Source organism: Salmo salar, chromosome 16 (assembly GCF_965601325.2).
Source record: "Salmo salar chromosome 16, fSalSal1, whole genome shotgun sequence".
NCBI classification, from domain to species: Eukaryota; Metazoa; Chordata; class Actinopteri; order Salmoniformes; family Salmonidae; genus Salmo; species Salmo salar.
Genome location: NC_138306.1, coordinates 37,133,375 through 37,142,521, shown reverse-complemented (window position 1 = coordinate 37,142,521; position 9,147 = coordinate 37,133,375). Strand labels below are relative to the sequence as shown.

The 9,147-nt window shown below is 43.2% G+C and overlaps 1 non-coding gene across 1 annotated transcript; it reads right to left on the bottom strand.

Moving 5' to 3' along the window:
- Nucleotides 1-3,784: 3,784 nt before the first annotated feature.
- LOC106573634 (uncharacterized) lies at nt 3,785-7,796 on the bottom strand. The gene is made up of 4 exons (XR_014380898.1): nt 7,526-7,796; nt 6,679-6,937; nt 6,391-6,486; nt 3,785-5,861 (listed from the first exon to the last, which is right to left on the bottom strand). It is a non-coding gene; the product is annotated as an uncharacterized LOC106573634 (transcript).
- Between the last annotated feature and the right edge of the window lie 1,351 nt (nt 7,797-9,147).

The following is a 9,147-nucleotide window of genomic DNA, read 5'->3' as shown; positions in this document are numbered from 1 at the left end:
ATTTCCTTAAATGAACTATAACTCAGTAAAATCGATGAAATTGTTGCATGTTGCGTCTATATTTCAGTATATATATATATATATATATATCATGCTGCTAGGTAACTAATGTAACTGCGCAGCTAAGTCAAGTCTAGTTTGAGGTCAAGTCCTATTGTTGCACTATTGTCCACTTTCACTACAGATGTCATATAGGCAGGTAAGTGGTATTGCATCTACTTTTCGTTGATGGGGCTTTTTTTCCCCCATATTCGTTGCTGGGGGGGTGTTTTGAACAATGTTAAATTATAATTTATTCTACATTGTAACCATCTAAGCCAATAAGGTGCTGCTAGTACAATTAAATATTCTGTATTGTAAATATTTAGAAATGCAAGTAGAACTGATGCAAGGTTTGAGCAGAAAGGTAGGATATATATATATATTTTCAACTTTAGCCAGCATTCCCAAGTAGCAATAACCTGCCTGCCCAATTTCATTTAATCAAGCACAAAGACAGACTCCCACGTGAGACTGGTGGTGCCACTGTAAACTTCAGTGTATAAATCAGGGAGAAAAAAAAAACGTAAGGTCAATTTAAATAAGAATTGTTTTTAAAACAAGAATTCATTCAACTTTTTTGCCCAATCAAGCATTACCTTTGCAGTCACCTGAATAACTCACCTAGGATCGGGCAGCCTTCTGAGAATCCGGAGGCAAGCGAGTAAACTCCCACTGCCATCCGTTCTTCTTGCTAACGTGCAATCATTGGAAAATAAAATTGATGACCTACGATTAAGATAATCCTACCAACGGGACATGAAAAACAGTAACATCTTATGTTTCACCGAGACGTGGCTGAACGACGATACGGACAATATCGAGCAAACAGGATTTTCCATGCACCGGCAGAACAGAGACTCTACCTCTCTTAAGACGAGGGGAGGGGGAGGGGGTGTGTGTCTATTTGTCAATAACAGCTGGTGCTGTTCCAATATTAGAAGTCTCGAGGTATTGCTCACCTGAGGTAGAGTACATTATGATAAGCTGTAGACCACACCATCTACCAAGATTTCTCATCTATATTATTCGCAGCCGTTTATTTACCACCACAGAACGAAGCTGGCACTAAGACCGCTCTCAACCAACTCCATAAGGCCATAAGCAAAGAAGAAAATGCTCCCCCAGAAGCAGCGCTCCTAGTGGCCGGGGACTTTAATGTAGGCAAACTTAAATCAGTTTTACCAAATTTTACCAGCATGTCACATGTGCAACCAAAGCACTCCCCTGCCCTCCATTTGGCAAATCTGACCATAATTCTATCATCCTGATTCCTGCTTACATGCAAACACTAAAGCAGGAAGTACCAGCGACTCACTCAATACGGAAGTGGTCAGATGACGCGGATGCTACACTAGAGGACTGTTTTGCTAGCACAGACTGGAATATGTTCCTGGACTCATCCAATGGCATTGAGGAGTACACCACCTCAGTCATCGGCTTCATCAATAAATGCATCGATGACGTCGTCCCCACAGTGACTGTACGTACATATCCCAACCAGAAGCCATGGATTACAGGCAACATCCGCATCGAGCTAAAGCTGCCGCTTTCAAGGAGCGGGAGACTAATCCGGATGCTTATAAGAAATCCTGCTATGCCCTAAGACGAACTATCAAACAAGCAAAGCAGGATTAAGTCTGAATCCTACTACACCGGCTCTGATGCTCGTCGGATGTGGCAGGGCTTGAAAACTATTACGGATTACAAAAGGGAAAACCAGACGCGAGCTGCCCAGCGACACAAGCCTACCAGACGAGCTAAATGCCTTTTATGCTTGCTTCAAGGCAAGCAACACTGAAGCATGCACGAGAGCACCAGCTGCTCTGGATGACTGTGTGATAATGCTCTCGGTAGCCAATGTGAACAAAACCTATAAACAGGTCAACATTCACAAAGCCAAACGGATAACCAGGACGTGTACACAAAGCATGTGCGGACCAACTGTCAAGTGTCTTCACTGACATTTTCAACCTCTCCCTGACCGAGTCTGTAATACCTACATGTTGCAAGCAGACCACCATAGTCCCTGTGCCCAAGGAAGCGATGGTAACCTGCCTAACTGATTACCACCCCGTGGCACTCACGTCAGAAGCTATGAAGTGCTTTGAAAGGCTGGTCATGGCTCACATCAACAGCATCCACCTGGACACCCTAGACCCACTCCAATTCGCATACCGCCCCAACAGATCAACGCAATCTCAATCCACACTGCCCTTTCTCACCTGGACAAAAGGAACACCCATGTGAGAATGCTGTTCATTGACTACAGCTCAGCGTTCAACACCATCGTGCCCACGAAGCTCATCACTAAGCTAAGGACTCTGAGACCAAACACCTCCCTCTGCAACTGGATCCTGGACTTCCTGACGGGCCGCCCCCAGGTGGTAAGAGTAGGCAACACGTCTGCCACATTGATCCTTAACACTGGGTCCCCTATGGGGTGTGTACTTAGTCCCCTCCTGAATTCCCTGTTCACCCACGACTGCGTGGCCAAACACGACTCCAACACCATCATTAAGTTTGCTGACGACACAACAGTGGTAGGCCTGATCACGGACAACGATGAGACGGCATATAGGGAGGAGGTCAGAGAACTGGCAGTGTGGTGCTAGGACAACAACCTCAATGTGAGCAAGACAAAAGAGCTGATTATGGACTACAGGAAAAGGCAGGCTGAACAGGCCCCCATTAACATCAACGGGGCTGTAGTGGAGCGGGTTGAGAGTGTCAAGTTCCTTGGTGTCCATGAACTATCATGGTCCAAACATACCAAGACAGTCATGAAGAGGGCACGACAAAACCTTTTTCCTCTCAGGAGACGAAAAGATTTGGCATGCGTCCCCAGATCCTCAAAAGGTTCTACAGCTGCACCATCGAGAACTTCCTGACCGGTTGCATCACCTCCTGGTATGGCAACTGCTCGGCGTCTGACCGTAAGGCGCTACAGAGGGTAGTGCGAACGGCCCAGTACGTCACTGGGACCAAGCTTCCAGCCATCCAGGACCTATACAATAGGCAGTGTCAGAGGAAAGCCCATAAAATTGTCTGAGACTCCAGTCACCTAAGCTACAGACTTCTCTGCTACTGCACGGCAAGCGGTACTGGAACGCCATGTCTAGGACCAAAAGGCTCAACAGCTTCTACCCCCAAGCCATAAGACTGCTGAACAATTAATAAAATCGCCACCGGACAATTTACATACATCTACCCCCCTCCGTTTCTGTATACTGCTGCTACTCACTGTTTAATATCTATGCATAGTCACTTCACCCCCCACCTACATGTACAAATTACCTCAACTAACCTGTACCCCCGCACACTGACTCGGTACCGGTGCCCCCTGTATATAGCCTCATTATTTTTATTGTGTTACTTTTTATTTTAGTCTACTTGGTAAATATGTAACTCTTCTTGTACTGCACTGTTGGTTAAGGGCTTGTAAGTAAGCATTTCACGGTAAAGTCTACACTTGTATTCGGCGCATGTGACAAATAAAGTTTGATTTGATTTAGAGGTCTCTATATTTAAGCAATAAGTCACGAGAGGGTGTGGTATATGGCCAATATACCACGGCTAAGGGCTGTTCTTAGGCACAACGAATCGTGGAGTATTGCTATTATTGCTATTATAAACTGGTTACCAATGGAATTAGAGCAGTAAAAATAAATGTTTTGTCATACCCGTGGTATACAGTCTGATACACGACGGCTATCAATCAGCATTCAGGGCTCAACCCACCCAGTTTATAACTTAACATGAATGATGCGTTTATTGATTTACACAATATGAACAAATGAGAATTTGGGCTCATGAACATTAACCCTTTGATTTATAGCAAGATCTCCAAGCACTACAGCAAGCACCTATCTAATTTCCTAAAGGAAGCTCTCATTTCATACAAGGCTTTCCAGAAACTCACCTGAGAACATTTCACCCTACTGAATAAATGTTCATGACATCTGTACGCAGGAAGTTGCACCACTGTAGTCTACAGTCTGTACGATGATATTGAGACAATATCACTGAGTCTACACAACAGCAGCATTATGGCAAGCACTCCTGTCTACCTCCTTTTCTACTTCTGAAAGTGCCGTCAGAAGATTTACGATAATTATCACCATCACAGTGTGTGCGTGTCGCAGCCATACCATCACAGCTATGGTTTTTGTAGTGTCTTATGTCAGAAAAGCCTTTTCCACATCTCTTGCAATAGTAAGGCCTAACTCCAGTGTGGACTTGCATGTGGGCTTTAACATTGTTGGCTTGGCTGAAACCTCTCCCGCAGACATCACATTTGAATGGCTTCTCTCCCGTGTGGATTCTCTCATGCCTTTTCAGATTGGTGTTGACTGCGAAAGTCTTGTCACAATAACTGCATTTGAAGGGTTTTTCACCTGTATGGGTCCGCTCATGTCCTTGAAGAGCTTGCTTCAGAATAAATTTCCTTCCACAGTATTTACATTCATGGGGCTTCACTCCACTGTGAACTCTCATGTGATAGTCAAAAGCATTTTTATATGCAATGGTCTTTCCGCAAATGGAACAAGAATATTGCTTTTGTCCTGTGTGAATTTCTTTATGCTTTTTCAGAGTTAGCATGGAGCTGAAGCCGTTCAAACATATTTTGCAACTGAATGGCTTTGTTGATGTTCCCTCTCTCCCAGGAACCTTATCTCCTTCAGCCATGTGCCATTGTAGATTGTGTTGTCTCATTTGGTAATTGTAAATAAAAGTCTTTCCACATAGGTCACACATAAATGGTTTGGTTGCCCCATGGCGGTGCATGTGAGCTTTTAAGTCGGTGGACTGAGGGTAGCTTTTCCCACACACTTTACATTTGTATGGTCTCTCCCCCGTGTGAAGCACTTGGTGTCTCACAAGGTTTCCTTTATGGCCAAAAGCAGCTCCACAGGTCTCACATTTAAATGGCTTCTCCCCTGTATGAATTCGCTTGTGCTTTTCGAGGACAGATTTTGTCCTAAAGCTCTTACCACACTCTGAGCATAAGTGTGGACGTATGTCTGCACCTGTATGTCTTCGCATATGAATTCTAAGGTCATAAGACTGTCTGTAACTCTTCCCACATTCAGCACAGCTGTATGGTTTTTCACCAGTGTGGATTCTCTCGTGCCCCATAAGTATGGTCCTTTTTGTGAAACCCTTTCCACAAGTCAGGCACTTGAACGGTCTCTCCACTGCATGAACTAGCCGATGTTGTGTCAGATCTGTCTTGGTAGAGAATGTATTTCCACAGACTTTGCAACTGAAATTGTTTTCTTTGTGATGCAACATGTGACGTTCGAGCTGCTTGGACATTCTGAATGTTTTGCCACATTGACCACAAGCAAATGGCCTCTCTCCTGTGTGAATTAGCTTGTGACGTAACAGCATGCGGTTCAGGCTGAAGGTCTTGTCACAAAAATCACAGGTGAAGGGTCTTGTGTGAATTAGCTTATGACCTTCCAGTAACCCTTTCCTGCTGAAGGTCTTCTCACAAATGTCACACTTGAAAGGTTTTGTGTGGATTAGCTTGTGAACTCTCAGCAACTCTTTCTTGCTGAATGTCTTCTCACAAACATCACACTTGAAGCGTTTGTTTTCTGTGGATCCTGTCCTATTAGTAGTATTACTGTTTTTATGTCTTTCATGGCTGTCTCTACCGTTGTCGGTGCCCTCTGGAAGAGCAGCTCTCATATGCTCAACGTTGGATTCAGTATCTCTTGGTGAGGGCTCTGTATTCAGTCCATGTGTGTCTCCCAGAGAGGAGTCATACTCCAATGAAGTCGTCTCTGTAGGGTTACTGCAAACTTCGGCAGGACCTAAACATAAAAGGAATGTGAGCATACACATAGTAAAACTATAGCCAAAGTTAAGAGAATTTAACAAAATGATTAGGTTATACTAAATGTATTTAGTTAGACAAATAAATCAACCAATATATGGCTATATCAATATTTTTGCCTTAAAATAAACATGCTTTTTAACAGCCTGTGTATTGTTTTTGAACAACTGGGTCATATTCATTAGTACACACCACAGAAAAATGTTATGCAACAGAAAACAAACAGGCGTTTCTTATTGGCGTTCAGGTAGTTACTCTCCATTTTCTTTTGTTTGGTTCCTAGTGAATATGACCCTGGACCACGTTCAGCAGTACACAACTTTACAACATGAGACTCGAAGGTAACGGTGCTATTCTGAAAAAACGGTATGTTTAGTAAGCCAATAGCGCGGACTGTTTGAGGGAAACATTTAGTTTAGTAGAAACCATCACAGCAAACATTGAACTGAACGCAGCCCTGGTTTGGCAACGATTATTCAAAAATAACACCACTTTGAGGATATTACCTGCACAGACAGATGTTGCGTTAGTGACTGTGTTTGCTTGACTGACATTCCCTGGCAATGCTGAAGCCGCTGTCATTCCAGGCAACAATGGGAGATCTAAAGAACAACAAGCAAAGTTACATTGAAACATGTTCAAAACTCTCTCACTTTTTCCTTTCAACAAAATGTGTGAAGTTAATACAAACAAAACTATCGAAGATGGGGAACAAAACAATCAGTATGCCTACAATAGACCTATTTAGCTAACTTATTATAGGCAGGAACCTAATGTAGGTCTACAACACTCACCAACTGGTTTTATTGCAAAGATCATTCCGTTGTGCAGAACATGGGTTGGCGTCTGTACTTTCGGTTCTGCCTCCACTTTAGCCAGAGACGTTCTATAATGGTCAGCCTTCTCAGTAACTTCCTTCATATATTCATCCATCTGCTCCACCTTGGTCTTCAGTTTCTCGTTTTCATTTTGCAAACGTGAGGAGGCCACTAGGAATAGTTGGCAGACTTTACGAATACCCTCCCCCATCAACAAATTCATAATGGTGCAGAGCTGTGTAGAGCAATAGAAACAAGTGAACTAGTTAGTTACTGTATACAGCCAGCTACATCAGAGGATGTGAAACCAGTAACGTTAGCTAGCAACCTAGCTGAGAGTTAGCTAGTAGTACTAGTTAAGTAACGGTGTACCAGGCTGTTTCACAACCGGCCGTGATTGGGAGTCCAATAGGGCGGCGCACAATTTGCCCAGCTTCGTCCGGGTTTGGCCGGTGTAGTCTGTCATTGCAAATACGCATTTGTTCTTAATTGACTTGCCTAGTTAAATGATGGTTAAATAAAACAAAAACAAAACATTTACGTTCGCTAGGTAGTCAAATTAGGGACTTGGCACCCTCAGCGCGGTTGTTGAAAACCAAAAACATCCGGTTTTTAGGGATACAGTATCTTCAACCTAGCTTCCTTTAACCTGACATCAGAATCGGGGACACGCTCAGGTTAACTTAGGTTACAGACGGTAGCTAAACAAATAGGACGCCAATTTATTCAGATAACTTTTGTTCGTTAGCTAACGTAACTGGTTGTAGTCACTAGGCGCCCGTCATCATACTGCTCAATGACAGAAATATTTTTGAATACTCACCTCTCTCCCAGGATTAACGTCGTTGTTAGCGTCAGAGTTTGGCAAAAATGTGTATATTTCTGTCATTGCCGTCTCGACGACGAAGGACATAATCGATGTTGTTTCTGACTGGAACATATTGTAAATTGTAGCCATTTTGACCTTTGACTAATTCAAGTAACGTTCGAATAAAAACTACAAGTCGCTGCTACATTTATCTTAGGTAGCATAATTTTGCAAACTAGCTGATACTGTCATCCGCGTGAAGCCAACTGGCGTCTTGTCAGATCCCTTCCGGGTCACGGAATTTTAGAAACGTTCCAAATTAAAGTCCCTCGCGTTATAGTAGAAAAGTGTCTGACCACGAACAATTATTCAGATTTGTTCATATTTAAATATGCACTAGTTTTATAAAACGTACTCATTCAAAGGTATATCTTTATTTTTTACTATTTTCTACATTGTAAAATAATAGTGAAGACATCAAACTATGAAATAACACACATGGAATCATGTAGTAACCAAAAAGTGTAAAACAAATCTATTTATCTCTATACAAATATATATTATATTCTTCAAAGTGCCACCCTTTGCCTTGATGACAGATTTGTACACTCTTGGCATTCTCTCAACCAGCTTCATGAGGCAGTCACCTGGAAGGCATTTCAATTAACAGGTGTGCCTTCGTAAAAGTTAATTTGTCGAATTTCTTTCCTTCTTAATTCATTTGAGCCAATCAGTTGTGTTGTGACAAGGTAGGGGGGTATACAGAAGATAGGTCCTGTTTGGTAAAAGACCAAGTCCATATTTTGGCAAGAACAGCTCAAATAAGCAAAGAGAAACAACAGTCCATAATACTTTAATACATGAAGGTCAGTCAATACAGAACATTTCAAGAACTTTGAAAGTTTCCTCAAGTGCAGTTGCAAAACCCATCAAGCGCTATGATGAAACTGGCTCTCATGAGGACCGCCAGAGTTACCTCTGCTGCAGAGGATAAGTTCGTTAGAGTTATCAGCCTCAGAAATTGCAGCCCAAATAAATACTTCACAGAGTTCAAGTAACAGACACATCTCAACATCAACTGTTCAGAGGAGACTGTGTGAATCAGGCGTTCATGGTCGAATTGCTGCAAAGAAACCACTACAAAAGGACACCAATAAGAAGAAGAGACGTGCTTGTGTAACAGTGTAGGTTGCGTCCCTCTCTTCGCCCCAACCTGGGCTCGAACCAGGGACCCTTGCACACATCAACAACTGACACCCACGAAGCATCGTTACCCATCGCGCCACAAAAGCCACGGCCCTTGCAACGCAAGGGGAAACCCTACTTCAAGTCCCAGAGCGAGTGACGTCACTGATTGAAACGCTATTAGCGCGCACCACCGCTAACTAGCCATTTCACATCAGTTACACTCACCCCCCTTTTGTCCTTTGGTCTGGACTCCAAATTGGAGATTTTTGGTTCCAACCGCCGTGTCTTTGTAAGACACATTGTGGGTGAACAGATGATCTCTGCATGTGTATTTCCCATCGTAAAGCATGGAGGAGGGGTTATGGTGTGGGGGTGCTTTGCTGGTGACACTGTCAAGGCACACTTAACCAGCATGGCTACCACAGCATTCTGCAGCAATACACCATCCC